Source organism: Heterocephalus glaber, unplaced genomic scaffold (genome assembly GCF_053883595.1).
Source record: "Heterocephalus glaber isolate CG9 unplaced genomic scaffold, H.glaber_assembly_v1.0 deba00001497, whole genome shotgun sequence".
Lineage (NCBI taxonomy): Eukaryota > Metazoa > Chordata > Mammalia > Rodentia > Bathyergidae > Heterocephalus > Heterocephalus glaber.
Genome location: NW_028258320.1, coordinates 26275436 through 26289817, shown reverse-complemented (window position 1 = coordinate 26289817; position 14382 = coordinate 26275436). Strand labels below are relative to the sequence as shown.

The 14382-nt window shown below is 35.9% G+C and overlaps 1 protein-coding gene and 1 long non-coding RNA gene across 4 annotated transcripts in view; one reads left to right on the top strand and one right to left on the bottom strand.

Moving 5' to 3' along the window:
* Rhobtb1 (Rho related BTB domain containing 1) overlaps positions 1-14382 on the bottom strand; it is a 131492-nt gene that overhangs the window by 83129 nt on the left and 33981 nt on the right. The gene's annotated exons all lie outside the window — the stretch shown is intronic.
* The window catches only part of LOC147825609 (uncharacterized), a 45333-nt gene that overhangs the window by 1286 nt on the left and 29665 nt on the right, over positions 1-14382 (top strand). The window lies entirely within an intron of this gene.

Here is a 14382-nt window from a genome sequence, read left to right as displayed (position 1 = left end):
AGTGAAAAACCTTTCAGTCTGAGTGGCTGAGTTGTGTGGAGTTTTGACTCCCATGAACTTAGCACAGATATTATAACAGCTCTGGAGATCTTCGAAGCTCCTATTTTCTGCCCACTGGGCTAAGGAAATCAGAACTGGCTTGGGCTGTGGGAATCAACTGAAAGCTATTCCTTTTGCTAAAAGCTACAAGTGGAAATTGATTCTCAGTCTTGGTTTTGTGGTCCAGTATGTATCACCATTGATTCTGATGTAGTTTCTAGGATATACTTCCTTTTTTAAAGCATAATTTGGATTTTTTTAAACAAATGAATATTCAGGGTAACTTAGTGAATCTAATCTTGAAATTTCCATGATTATCCTTTAAAAAAATAGAAACATTAGATACTATGCTTTTTATTGTTAGTTCTGTGAAGGCAAAATATTTCTTACATTAAAGCTTCTATTTTATTGGGTACCAATGAATGAAGACTATGTGGTGAAAATGGACAAAAAGATATTGTTTCATATAGCATATTAGAGTTTTTGTGTATGTTGGCATAAAGTTGTTTCTGTATGGATTAATTCATTAGGTTTTCTGTTGGAGCCGGATGAGTTTGGTAAAAATTTTGCAAGCTCTGCCATTCTAACTACATCCTTTTTCCTGTCAAAACTTTCCTGCCAAGGTGATGTTCCACTGGTCTAGCTCAGCATGCATAAGAGAAGGCAGCAAATAGCCTTTATGGTCTTCTGTCTGGCTTTGTTGAGTTATGGCATTACAGATCGGAAAACATGTACCTCACAATGCCAGAAAGAAGAAAAACACAAGAGTATAATGTCCAGTGGGTAGTTTTGGCTTTTTAAAGGTAAAAATATAATTCTGTACTGGGGAAAAAGATATCTGCATTTGAAAGGAACATTTATCTCAGGAACAAACTAATATGATTATCCATTTTTCAGAGTACAAATGGTGTTCATGTAGGACTTCAGCTTTACCTAATTAAAAATAAATTACATCTATATGTCATAGCATGTTTAAGGCTATATCTTGCTTGACTGACAAATCTATATAATACTTGTTTCTCTTTATTAAAGAAAACAGTAACCATCCCCCCCCAATCTAACCACACATTCAAAGGAGGTGAAGTTAGTACGATGAGAAAGAAAACAGAACCGTATTTTGGCTGTCCACTTGTTAGCCCTGTTTTTCTGTTCCAGTTCCTTAACTCATGGCACGCACCTCATGATTCCATATATCATATGAAGACAGGGAATAACAACTTTCTACAGAGTTATGAGAATGACGTGAAATAATGTGAGTGGAAAATGTCTTGTAAATGTAAAGTTCTGTACATACTGGTGAGAAAATGGGCTCATTCTGAGGCTACTTAAAATGCTCCACAGCATTGGGTCTCTTCTGACTTGGGGGTGCCAGCTATTAGCTACATCAAGTCTGTATCACCCCCACAACTCACTCTGCCCACTAAACTCTGCCTGAACGCATTCCAAATATTAGCCTCTGAAAAATTCTGTGAGGTAGAAAGTTAAATATTTGAGTATTGAGTTCTTTGCTCTGTCATTGACTTGTAAGTGCTGGTTTTACCCTCATCTGTAGAAGTAAGCTATACTGCATGCAGAAACTGGAAAAATAAGTGAGCTACAAATACATACCTCATTTCAGGAAAATGATTTCACCTATATTCACATCACATTTTCCTGTTTACTGAAAATCTTTAAAGTACATGTCAATTTTTATGATCGTCTTGAGAAATACAACCCCCAATATAAGAGATGGGGAAATGATGTTTCCCCATCTCAAATGACTTGCTGTCCATTAGAAGAGGGGGATCCAGGATACTGACTAATCCAGAATTTTACCTGATGTTCTGACTATGTGGAAGTAAATATTCTCAAGTAGTTTACTGTGCAGTGTACTAACTTGTTTGTAGATACAGCTCTAAAAGAAATACAAATGTTTAGAAATCCCATTTCCCGGAAGGAAGCCTAAAAGTCCTTCCTAGGGACAAGCTAAATCACGAGGCTTTTATTTAATCAGCATCACTATTCCTGTCATAATAGTTCCTAACCTAAACATGCAGAGGACCTGATTTCTTGTTCAGGACTCAACAACATCTGTCTCTATGCACACAACTCAAAGTCTCTCCTTAACTCTGTAAATATTTATGTTCGTATCTCACATGACCTCAGTTTACCACCTGGTAAACTCTATTTTGTGGACAAGTAGCTAGCTGCATCACATGTGAATGACATAAGAAGTTACATGCTTCAGGATTGACTTTGAAAGCAAACAATACCGTAGCTTGTAAACAGGAGCCAATAATTTCTAGGATTGGGGCAAAATCTCACTGCCCATCGCAGCATCAATCATAGAAGAACCTGAAGTTTTGGTGAGGGTCATGGAAGCTATGGTGCATCTCCACCCACAGTATTTTGAATATGGACAGGAAAACTCATAGTAAATTGTTTTTAAGGTAGGTTGAGGATCCCAAATAAAAAAATCCCAAATATTTCAAATCCTGAAAAATTTTAAGTGCTGACATGATGTCACAAGAGGAAAACTGCACACCATGAACCTTTGTTTTATGTACAAAATTATTAAAAATATTATATGAAATTACCTTCTGGCCATATAACGTATATGAGATCTATTAAACATAAATGGATCTCTTGTTTAGACTTGAATCCCATCCCCAAGATAACTAATTTTATAAGCATACAAATATTCCAAAATCCCCCAACTCCAGAATCTGAAACACTTCTGACCTCAAGGATTTTTGATAAATGATACTTAATCTGGAATGATAAGTGATAAAACTTTTACAGGACTCCTTAGTTATAACTTCATTGAATCACTCATATATAACCTTCTGCATGACTTAGAAACAGGTGCAATTCTAAAGGAAGACTATCCTTCACTTGTTCTATGTAATCACTGCCAACATTGATCACACATGAAAAGGCAGTTTGAGATCAAGAAATGATTTCACAAAGATGAAACTGTTATAAACATATAAAGTGCTAGTATGCATGAATAAGAACAAAAATGGAGATCACCACCTGGCTTTTAAAAATCTGTACTAGTATGACCTAACATTTAGTAAGCACCTATTATGTACTGGCTGTGATGCTGAATGCTTTTTCACTCACTAACTCCTCACAGTGACTTTATGGAGGAGGTGTCACTACCATCCCTATTTTATGGATGAGGAAGCCAGGGATCAGAAAGGTCAAATCACTTGCTAGAGGTCAAATAGTTCTTAACATTTTATATTTTCAAAAGCCTCATGTAGGCTGAAGATTGAGCAGAGTTGAAGGGAACTAATATTTATGGAGCAAGAACTTCAGGACTTTCATGATTTTTAACAAGCAGCCAACACTCATGGATTAGGCATCTGTGACTGACACACACTCACCATACCAATTCAAAGAAACTATGATTTGTGGGAAAATAGTCAACACCCTATTTAGTTCATTCCTTGCTATTTCCTTAAAACATTAAATTATTGTTCCACTTCCTAATGAAACAAGCAGACTACTATAATGATTTTACTTTGTGCCAGCAATGTCTGGTTGATGAGATAGGAAGGGAAAGACATACAAAAAAGTACAACCCAATGTAGCAGATGGAGTCATCAAAATTGATTTAAATATATGGGCAACATGGGTAAGGTTAGGACTTAGGCTTCTAGTAAGTATATCACTTGTTCTTAATTATTCAAGTAAAGAATATTTCTTGATGTTTAAATATTTATATCTATCTAATTAGGGAGATAAACTATATACATACAACCCCATTAGTTTGAAAGTGATACTTCTTTATTCTTAATTCTTGGCCAGGACAATATTGTTGTTGAAGACTCCAATTCTCTCACTTTTTCTCTAAGTTACATGGAACCTGGGGGCACAATGGTATTTATGTGAGATGGCTGTTAATTGAGACATTTAAAGAAAGTGAAAATCAATATATAATTGGCTTTTTTCTTAGCTTGTAAACAATATATCTGTTTTTAATATTGCAACAATATATCTGTTTAATTGTAAAGAACTGGGTCTACCACAACTGTTGCTCTTAGAAGGATTATTGTTTGTACTGTATGATTATATTGTGGCTTCATATTTATTCTCAGAAAATATTTGAGGTAGCTATTTTTCAGAATAATACTTTAAAGACAAATAGACATAGGTATATGAAAAACAGCCTGGAATTTTCTTTAAATGTGTATTCTTATATTCTACACAAAGAGGGACTGTCATACTGGGAGACAGTGCAGCACCTTGTTAAAACAAACGTTAAATCATCACCAGTGTAACTTAAGCCTTAAATGTATTTTAATGTATTTCATTTTATTGTGATTTTATCAATTAAAATGGTAAATATGGTTCATTCATTATCTTTTTTTCTTTGACTAGGTTTTTTTTATTTTAAAATTAATTTTATTGGTACATTTTAGGTATACAATTCGTTTACATTTATCATTGGGTGTTTATACCTGTACATGATATATCTTGGTTCTTATTTTTTCCCCCATTACCTGTGTGCCCTTCACCCCCTCCACCCTTCCCTATTTACATAGATTTCATTTCCATTTTTTTTCTTTTCTCATAGTTTTTCCTTTCCCTCTTTTCCTTTCCCCTTCCCCTCCCTTCACTCCTTCGTCTTTGGACCTTTTTTCCTATTTTAAATTATCAATTATTCATTTAATCATTTTTACTCTTGTTTACACTATCAGTTTCTCACACTAGAGAAACTATTCGGTATTTACACGTGTGAGTCCTATTTATTCCACTTAAGAGTATGGCCTCAATGTGCATCCATTTAGCTATAAATGTCTCTAGTTTCTCATTCTTTATGGCTGAGTAGTACTCCATTTTATAAAAAAAACACATTTTCGTTATCCAGTTTCCAGTTGATGGGCACTTGGGCTGTTTCCAAGTTTTAGCTATTACAAACTGTGCCGCTATAAACATGGGTGCACATATATCACTGTGATATGATTCTTTTAATTCTTTGGGGAAGATACCCAGCAGGGGGATAGCTGGGTCAAATGGCACCTCTATTCCTGGTTCTTTGAGGTATCTCCACACTGACTTCCATAGTGGTTGCACCATTGACTAGGTATTTTTTTGAACTAAATACTGTGTTGACTCTTTTCCCACAGTGAACAATAGAGACTGCATGGGCATGAGTCCAGCCACTGGACTGACAGACAGTGAGACTCAAGCCTGAGCACCTTGTGGCAAAATTTTCTCGGGCGAGTAGTATTACTTTTCTCAGGGTCCAATTTCCTCATCTGTTAAATGAAAGTACTCTGATTGGAATGAAGAATTTGGGGCAGACTTGAGCTCCAGAATGAATATACTTTTTTTAAGATACTGGGGATTGAGCCCAGTGCTTCAAAGCTGAGTTTCATACCCTGCCTTTCTTTTTGAATTTTGAGACAGGGTCTCATTACATTGCTAAGTTGTCTAGGCTGGGTTCAAGCTTGTGACCCTCATTGCCCGAGACTCCCAGAGTGATGAGATTACAGACATATACCACATGCTTATCTTGTACTATGTGTTTTGAATCATTATAAAAAGATAGAAGATCAAGCTGTCTCAAAAAGTGCTTCACATTTTTATTATAAAAATATTAAAAACTTTTTCTACAAGCCTGGAATGATTCTTCCCATGTACTTATGAAATTAAGCTGATAGTTTCATTAATTACTTAGTGATATCTCATTTGATTTTGGTTTAGTGTTTCAGATAACACAGGAACTCAATTGAATTTATATATTCCATGCATACATGGTACATATTTATAATTCACTGTTTGCTTAAAATTCAAATGTCAATGGGGCCTATACTTTTATATGCTAGATCTGGCAACCTATTTGGAAGGAAAAGGGTGACTAAAAAGGGAAGGAAAACTAGATGGAAGGAAAGTAGGCAAAATCATTTCAAAATTATCCAAATGATGAATTTAATACTAAAGAGAGTGAAATAAGATAAATTAGACAAGTAGCAATTTCCAAGATATTTTCTGTTGGACCAACCTTGAGAAAAAGTCTGATGGTATGGGGACCAGTCTTTTATTTTTTAAATACATAGTTAAGTGCAGGACATACTTTTTATTTTATCAGCTTCTGAAAGAAAGTTGTATGCCTTCTTGCAAGACCTCGTAGGGCACTTAAATGTGAGAGTAAATTATAATTTATAAAAGAGAGATACTATTCTGTTGAGCTGCTCATACTTATTTAATAAGGTCACCTATTTTATGAGTTTAAAATACTTATCATTAATTTACAGCATTATACTGAACACACTTTGTGAATGGTACAAAGACAGTGTACAGCGTGAGTCAGTCATGCCAAACATGTAACAAGGATGTTTCCTTCTGACTGGGCAGATATATGGGGCGCTGTGGTCAATTATTCAATGAGTATCTGTTCTGGTTACCCCAAGCTCCCGATAACTTCAAGCTATCATTACATAGCACAAATATTTCCATTTGAATTGCCAGCCCAGTTTGTACAAGCAATGCTGATTCTAAAGTTTTGTAATCAAGGGAGCAGAAGACCTGACCCAGGATTAGAAAGCAGTCCTTTGGCCTAAATATACGGTCTCTAATGTGTCAGTGACAGATACACAGAAGGGCCCAGAGTTCGAATGAAAAGGAAACAGGAACCCATATGTACAGCAGCAATCTTATAGCTTGAAAAAGAATGTGCCGCCATCATGAAAATTAGGGCTATACTATTAGGGTTGGCAAAGTATTTTTATTTATATATTTTGTTACATTTGTAATAGTTTTTAGTCATTAATTTTCTCAACTCGCACACTGAACTATTATTATTCTGGTATTCTGCAAATGTTTTGCAGTGAGCCTCATTTGTTACTAGGCTTATAATACTCCTCTGAGTGACTTCAACTGTTTCCAACCACTAATCACTACTACAGGAAGCCTTAGGAATCAACCTCAGTTCCTTCTTTCTTCCACCCTCAAAACCAACCCAAATCAAATACTAAAATGATATTGAAAATGTTATCAAACAGATCTAAGTGACTAAGTAGAGGAGGAAAAAAGGTCTTTGGAGAATCTGCCAGTAAAATCCACTTCTGAATAAATCAAAGAATATGCATATATTTTTTCAATAGTAGTAATGGTAACAATTTAGTACATGTATTGAATGACACTTTGTTCAGAGTTTGCATGCTTTGTCTCATCTAATCCCCATGGCAATCCTGTGTGATATTTTCATCATTCCTACTGCACAGATAGAAAAGCTGAGATATGGGGAGGTTGAGTCACATGGGCAAAATCGCATTCCTAGAAAGGGGTGTTTAAGGATTAAAATTTTAAGTCTAAATTGAACTCAAACTTATTGTCACTATACCACACTGTTGAAAGTGGAAAGACTACCGTGAGCAGAGACCACTTATGAACATATATTCTGTGCTTTGCCAGAACAGATACAGACCCCACTGTTAATCAGATTAAAAAGTCAGTAATTGGGTCCTCAGGACTTGTGGTTAAAAACAGTCCAGGAAACAAAAAGATCCAATGTCAAAGTGGAGGAGGTAGAAAAGTCAAGCCTCTAAAGGACGAATATCACAAGGAATTGATTCCATTTTTATATGCACAAGGTTGAAACCTGAAAAATTTTCTGTTTTGAGCACAGTATTGTTATAAGGAATGCTAATGGTATCATAAGTTTTCTAAAAATTTGTCCAGTATAAAAATGTCAAATTCACATTTCTTCTAGAAACCCAAAGCTTCTGAGCCACCCCTCTTGCAAAAGAAACTCAACAAATTTTAGTTTTAAAAAGGTTTGGGATGTTGATACTGCACAAGTTAGAGGAACTAAATTTTAAAATTTTATAGCCGGGCAAAGAATCTACAAGGCACATCTTGGAATTAAGAATCTGATGCTCTACTGATTGAGCTAGCTGGGCATTAAAACTTGGAATTAAGAGCCAAGGATGTAGCTCAGTAGTGTTGTGCCTGCCTGGCAAGTGCAAGGTCTTGAGTTTGATCCCTGGTACTAAAAAAAAAAAGAAGAAAAAACAGAAAAAACTTGGAATTAAAACATTAAATGGATATGGATTTTCAGAACATTTTTTGTTTCAAGAAAAGCTCACAAAATATCAATAATAGCCTTCAGCAGGGAAGACAGATCAGAAGTTTTAAATAAAAATGATTTCATTTATATAATTAATATGGTAGCATTCTCACTGTGGCAGACAGTTATTCTAGTGGAATCCACTGAACCCTGTATTTGTTTCCTTGTGTGGCCCCTCCTTAGACAGGGTGGCCCAATGACCTCCTTTAGACCCAGTTGAGGAGAAACTGGGCCATCTCTCGGCCCATCCCTCAGGAAGACCTGGCAGCTTCTGCTTCTGCCCTGTGGAGGAAACCATTCACCTCATCAGAAGTTGAACGACAGTGGGACTGCCATTCTTGAGAAGTCTTACTTAGCTACAAGAAGTGGTCCGGTGGATAACAAGTCAGGCTTGAGGAAACAGTTTCAGCTGAGATGCCAGCTGACAGCCAGCACCAGCTTGTGGCTAGGTGAGTAAAGCTACCTTGAAAGTGAACCCACCAGCCCCAGCTGATTATCTCAAGCCCGTCCTACATGGTTCTACTGAACTGTCCCCACAGAGCACTGATCTAAGTTCTAGAATTGTGAGCAAATAAATGAAATGCTTTTTATTTTAAAAACACCAACCTTAGTGTTAATTTTTATTCAATAATTCATAATCACAATTAAATATCTCCCCATATTGCTTATTTGGGGGAGATAGTCATACATTTTATAAAATAGGGAAAATTTTATCATGCTATAATCTTTCTCTTCCCCTAACTTTGTATTGGAAGAAGCATTTATTCTTCAGTAAATGTTCAGCAAATATCCGTGCTACACCCAAAGATGAAGAGATTCAGAAGCACTCTTAGCCTAAGAGAAAGAGGAGAAAAACCCACTCACATCTGTTCTGTGTAGCATTGTGTGTGAGGTTCAATGACAGTGCCAAGATGGGATCAATTCATTTTGCCAGAGGCTGGGAAGGCCACAGAATCTTCCAGGAAATGTCTTTTAAGGAACACCTCCACCCCCTAGTCCTGGGTCAGAACCCAGGGCCTCATGTATGCTAGGCCAGTACATTACATCTCCAACCCTTGGAGCATTGTTTATTCTAAGTTTCAAGGGATGAAAGGATTTCTCCCAGGTGGAGGATGATAGATACAGAAGAGAGTCACTCTATCCTGAAGGAACAGCACTAGCGAAGCTTTGACAGTAAGAAAGAATATGGTGGTTTGGAAAAGCTAAAAGAAGTCTTATGTGTCCATAGTCCAAGGTAGAGTAACGGAACTGGAACTTACCTAGCTCCCTAAGCAGATTGAAGGCATTAATGCCATGCTAATGAGCTGGGCTTGAGGGCAAAGTGAAGCCCTCTGAATGATTTTTTTTTAAAATTGCACTTAAATAGGATGTAATTTACATATAGCAAAATGTACATATCTTAAAACCAATGACTTTTTACATATGTAAATGTGTGTGTGTTCACATTTCAGATCATGAGGCCCAGATCACTGAAGACAAAATTTGAAGAGAGGGTCATAGATATAGGCCCACAAATCCCAAACAAAATATTAGTATAGCCAATGGACAATTTATACAAGGGACACTACCTCAAGACTGAAGAGCCAGGAAGCCAAGGTTGATTTAACATTCAAAAGTCAAGAAAGAAAACCACCAGTTAGCAGAAAAGAAAACCATATGATTGTCCTAATAGACATTGATGGGCAATTGATGAAATTCAAAACCCATCATGATAAAAAAAAATGCTTACTTGAGCATTTAAAGTGCAGGAAAGGCAAGTCAGATTTATGCTGTTTTGAGTGAAAGGCTCTTTTAAAACAGTCATGGTGCTTGCACTCATATAGGAACTTATAGTACGGTATCCTCTGGGAAAAGTTTCCAGAGATATGAGAGAAAGCAAAAATCAACAGATGTCTAACTCTCCCATTTGAGGAACAATGCCAAATGCTGATTGTCAAGTGAGCAATAGATGTACTCCAGATCACTTTAAAAACTATGCAGACAAGCAAGGACTCAGACACAGAGTGCATTAAAAATGTGATTGCTCTATACATCACAGGCAGTAGTGCTAATGGATATTGCTTACGTGTCTCTCAGACTGGCTGTTATGTGCTGAAACAAAGAAAAGAAAAGAAAAAAAGCTGAATAGCTCCAGTCTATATTGATGGCTCATAGCAATTAAGATAACAGGTAGATGTCAGGAAACTTGAGCGCTAGTGTTGTCCCTGTCACTTCCCAGTTGTGTGTGCTTTGGAAAGACAGTTTACCCCTCTGGGCCAATTTCAGTAATTACAAAATAAGTGTAATAAACTAGATGAGTCTGGGAATGTGTCAGTGTGAAGATTCAGTCCTAACTGTCCATTACTGTCTATTTGGCCTGTGCCTCAGTTTCCACATTTGTCTAATGGAAAGAAACTTTAAAGTATTTCTTTGAAGGTTAAATTAGATTTAGAAGTGAAACATTTAACATATGCACTGCACACATTGAACATTCATTATAAGTAGATAGATGTATTAATGTTTTAAAGAATTAGCTATTAGGCTCTAAAATGCCAAAATGATAAACGGTAGACTGGAAATACCAATTTGTTCTGACATGGAGATAGTTGGGGTGGAAAGCTCTGAAATTCTGCATCTCTTGCCTATCATCACAGGTGGTACTGTAAGAAGCTTGATAATTTTAGCAGGAAGGAAAACAGAAGGGTAGACATTCTTGCGTGATTTAATCTTGGTAATATACCAATGATTTCATTACCATGTGCAAAAAGCTATGATGGCATTTCTCATACTCTGATAAGTACTAAGTGAAAAATCTAATTAAATAATGCTTCCCTTGACTTTCCATAGAATGCTGCAAATGTACCAACCAGACCCCTTGTTGATTATGCTGGGAAATTTAATCAAATATTATGTTTATGTAAGTAATACAACAGAGTCTGACGTCTGTAGTCAGACATGTGGCTTTTGCCAGTTGTAAATAAGCTACTCACACGAACAAAATACCCCCTTAGAGAACTAGAAATTGAATCATCTGCATGCATATCATAACATATTGTCAAATAAATGACTGCTTTTTTCCCCCCAAAACTGTATTTATGGTATCCATTTGAGAATTTCAAGTATTTGATTAGACTGAATACTTACTGAAAATATTCATGAGAGGGATTTAAATTATATTGCTTTTGGCTCATATTCCTACCTATAGTATCTGATGTTTTCTTATGTATGGACAATCATAGTCCAAGTCATAAAGAACTTGTAATGATCATAATTGGATTGCAATTTCTGTGGCCTTTTGGGCCACACTGGCAGCTTGGCCACCCCCTTTGGAGGCCAGTGAGTGTTATGTTTTGGCTCCCACGCCACTGCTCAAGCGAGTATCACTTTGGGAAGATGTTTCATCACATCCTGACCAGAAGTATTGTGGTGTTGTTCAAAATCTTCCTCTCTTATCTCATATATATATGTACACACATATATATGTGTGTACATATACATACATATATATATGAATACAATATAAATCCCCCATGAAAATAATTAAGTCTCTCTCATGAATATTTCCAGAGTGAGACAACAGCACAGAAATACTCAGTAGGGTCTTAAAATAGTGCATTTAGAGGAGGAAAGCCCAGTGTAGACTAGCAGTGGTATTGGAGAGAAAGTATCTCTCTGGGAAAGCAATGTGGCTTAGGAGCTAGACACACCTGGCCCTGGCTCCTCCACTTACTACTGTCTGCGTGTGGATGCATTATGCAGCCTTGCTGAAGCTCCTTTCTCCTCTCAAAGAGGGGGACGAACCATACCTGTGTATGAGGGCATGGTCTGGCACACAATAATAGCACCACTATGGGTATTTTACATCACCTTGTAAGTAGGTTGCTGTGTATAATCAAATGAATATAACAATGTAATAAATACAGCCTCACTAGAATGTCATTTAGATCTGGATTCAGAGTGAGAAAGCTTGTCTGGGAACCAGCTTAGCAATTTTTGGGTTATGTGACCTTGGGAAACTCCCCTGAGCTCTCCAATTCTGGGAGATGGATTTAATCACACCCACCCAGGATCACTGTGAAGTTCAAATGCACTGCTGTATATACAAAAGTGCTTTTACAAGGTATGAATTCTATGCAAGATAACTTATTGTTCTATTAATATGTTTTGGCAATTTTATTACTATAGTGAGCATTTATAATTTTTTTTTAATGAACTAGCCATATTATTGCACCTGAGATTCGATGGTAGGACTGTTGTGACTAGAAATTATCAAAATGAACTACAAGTTGGAAAATTTCTGCTGATTATAAAGCTTATATGCAGCTAGCGATCTGTAGATCTTTGTTGGAACCAAAATTAAACTCATCTGGTTATCTGTGACCTCCAAAATAATCCTTCTCAAAAGAAAAAGAGACACTATCGTAAGATACTCCATCAAAATATGTACAATGATTATATTATCCTTTTAAATAGAAGTGCATAGAAATGGTGGAGGAAAGGGGAACAGTGATTTAACATTAGCCACTTAAAAGCTCATTTTCAAACTGGCAAATGCAAATTAACACTGGGGGTATTTATAAAGTCCAGATTGGCTTGTATACCTGAAGTATGCTAATTGGAACACACAATGTTTTTGACTCTGACTCTTAAGAAAAATTTCCACCCCTCAAGAAGCAGCAGAAAATTATATAGCATTTTTGCAAATAAATAATTGTAAATGTCTCGGTCTTTTTTAGTCATAATTTTCAATTTTCCTCAAAAGAAGTTTTTTATTTGAGAAGTATTTAAAAGTATCTGTTTTTTTTGGTAAAAATCTTAAAATGATTCACCACAACCCTGGAAATAACAGCTGACTAGGTCAATTTAAGACAAGTAGAAGCAGTTTTTAGAAATTTTAGAAATGGTTCCTGGTAGAGTTGTTACAACTTTGTCCCCTTCCTGAATCAGTCCTGGTTTCATAAGCATAATCTATACATTGACAATACTATGATTCTACTCCCTTAACTCTTCAATGCCACTTAAAATATTCATCAGTTTTAATGTTTCAAACAAATATGTCAGGCCTAATTTAGAATTAGACCACTATAAATAATTGCCAGCCATGTTGTTAGGTTTCGATGTCCACTTTCTAACATCCAGAAAAGTTTTGATTTTAATATAGACCGCAGCTACAGATGTGATGGCAAAATTTCCCAAGAAGTATTGCAAATATACATAATTTCCAGTCAAAACAAGCTGAATAAACAAAAGATCACATACACAAACCACACCATTCAGTTTGACCAAAAGTTATGACAGGAATGTTCTTAAAGCCACTCATTGCTGTATGGATAGACAGTTTTCCTTGTCCTCTACTCTATTCAGAAACCCAAGTGGCTCAGCAAATATTGACTGAATTATAATTCTGGCATAATTAATCTTTCTCTTTGCATACTTGAGGTTTGCATCCTGTTCTCAATTTCACAAGATTAAAGTGAATAAAGAAGTTTAATCAGAAAATAATGCAAATACAATAAAAGAGATCCTGGAAGATAAATTCACAGTTATTATAGGATATTTTTTAGGGCAACCTTGCAAAAAAGCCTTTTCTGAAAGTTGCATGCTTTGCATAAAAATGTCTCTGAGCAGAATGAAATATTTAAACAGTAACATTAACTAAAAGAAAAAACCTCAGCATTCTAAAAGTGCATACTCAGGTTCTTCCTTTGCCTGTCAGGAAGTTTCCTGTGTTCCTTATCACTCTAAATATGAAATCATGTGTTCCGTTGGAACAGGAAAAAGTTTTCAGACCTGTGTTCCTCCAAAACAAAAGGAGCACTTTTAGGTTACATTTTTACCAAAATTCTCAAGTTTGGAATTCCTGTCATCTTTCCCTATATCCAGTAATTTAATATCACCTTCTAAAGTATAAGTTCCCTGAAGTAAATTCTTTTATTCCATACATTACCAAATGTAGTATCAAGTCTAATGGGTTTTACACATTAGGAAGCTCGTGAGTAAATAAATGGCACTTGGTAATACAGTGAATTGAGTTTCCAACTAAGGAAAAAAACATCGATTTCTTTGCCTTTATACATGTTTCACCTTTTCCCGCACCATTTTCTATCCCCAAACGCGTTAAAATACATACAAAAGTACCAAGTAGTCTGAGTATGTAAATTGTATACATAAATATAAAAGTATAAACTTCATACAATCTTTTTCATTCTTCCTAAAAATAAACTTAGTTCTATGTTATTTTATAATATTTTGTGTTTTTAAAAATTAGGTACTTAGGAATAAACATGTCACTGTCAACTTGC